Source organism: Limulus polyphemus, unplaced genomic scaffold (genome assembly GCF_000517525.1).
Source record: "Limulus polyphemus unplaced genomic scaffold, Limulus_polyphemus-2.1.2 Scaffold2494, whole genome shotgun sequence".
NCBI lineage: Eukaryota > Metazoa > Arthropoda > Merostomata > Xiphosura > Limulidae > Limulus > Limulus polyphemus.
Genome location: NW_013668104.1, coordinates 141,763 through 143,780, shown reverse-complemented (window position 1 = coordinate 143,780; position 2,018 = coordinate 141,763).

Here is a 2,018-nt window from a genome sequence, read left to right as displayed (position 1 = left end):
CAATCTTTCTACAGTTGTTGATATATTCTCGATAAAAACTACCTTAAAAACACTTTTAGTGTGAGTGTTATCTTAACGTCATACCCGCCTGTAATTGTGCAATTGAACATTTCTTATTCTTGATCCGAATTGTTCTGATGTATATTTGGTTAATCATCTTTTTATATCATGATTATATCTTCTTATAGTCTAACTGTGCGTTCCAGCTTGGATCTGTTACAGATATAAATATAGAGGTTTGTGTCATCCATGACAGATACAAATTTAGAGACTTTCTATCTTCACACAGACATGTCAATGATGGTCATCCCTTAAACAAAATTTTTGGGATTGTTGACATATCAATGCTTTATAAAGATAGAAATGTCTGCTTGTAATTGGTTGGTACTAGAACAGGACAAAATCTTTAAGATCGGAGTTACTCGTTTCAGAAAGTTTCAGGTTAACTTTCAAGACATTAGCTATCAACTTGCATTATTTTACTTATTGTTGGTTTTATTTGACTTTATTCCACTACTCTTCACCCTCTGTTGAAGTTATCCTTCAACTTAGATACTATGTAAATGCTTTTCGATTATAATTTACTTTGAACTTCTTCATCAAGGTTAAGATATCTGTTTTATCTCACATGAAATCACCTGGTGTGTATATATATATCATCTTCTCTCTACTTCTTTTCACATAACATACTGGATGATCTTGTGATCTATAAATGACGAATCCTACAATGTATATATTATATACATACACAATATGGCGACAGTACATATACCTTTTCCTAGTACATAGAAAAGAAGAAGCACCTCGCTAAAAGCAGGCTGTATGCTGTGAACAAGCAAATTTAATCTACAAGGAAAACTGTTTCTTTTAAACACTGGTTCATTTAACTCTAAAACTATTAGATGAAACAATAGTTTTTCATTCTTCCAAGTTTGCCGGACGTGATGTAGTGTTCAACGTGTCGAGCTGTCGATCGAAAAATCCAGGGTTCGAGACACGATACCTCTGAACACGCTTCGTTCTTTCAGTTGTGGGCGCATTAAAAAAAAGTGACAGTCAATCCCACTATTCGGTTCACATAGCCGGACAAACTTCTTGTGGCGGCGGATGCTGCTGGTTAGACTGTCTTCCTTCTCTTCAGAAGCTCAAAACGAGGAATAGCTATACTGAACCCTAGAAGTTTATGACCTGTGCACTTAGCTCATGTGAGTATAAGGTGTCGTTGTGGTTGAACTTTCCAATTCTAGTTCTCAAATTTCTTTATTCTGTTCGAGGTCTGACATGGCCTGATGGTTAGGGCACTCGACTCGCAACCTGCAGGTTGCGTGCTCGAATTCTATCACCGAACATGCTCGCACTATCAGCCTTGCGGGCATTATAACATGAAGGTTATTCCCACTATTCGATTAGAGTGTCCCAAAAGTTGGCGGTGAGTGGTAATTACTGGCTGTCTTCCCTTTAGTCTATCACTTCTAAATTAGAGACGACTGACGCAGATAGCCCTCGAGTAGCTTTACGCGAAATTCAACAAACAAACGTCACTCTGTTCGAAATAGCTTAAATAAATCAATAAATTATATAGTTGTTAAACCTACTTACAGTAATTAAAACCAATTTTGACTAAATAAAAAAAATCAAATGACGATTTTACGGACATATAATCGTTACCCTTAATTAAAATAATTAAGACTAATCTGGCCCGAATAAGCTAAAATGAATCACTAAATCATATTAAACCTAAGCCTACTCGAATAAAATATATCATCGTTAAAACTATTTTAAGAAATTTAACGTAAGTCTTCTATATGAGTAGAATAAAAATGAAATAATAAACGTCTAAACTTTATAAAGTATTTTAAAATGTTTATGTTTCTGAGTATTAGTTCAATCACAAAAATAAAACTTTGTAATATATTGTCCTAATAAACACTTGGTCAAGAGTCCAATGTGTTGTCACCATAAAATATAAAATTCCACTTTAGCATGGTGACAAGAAGAACGTAATTACAGGCAACATT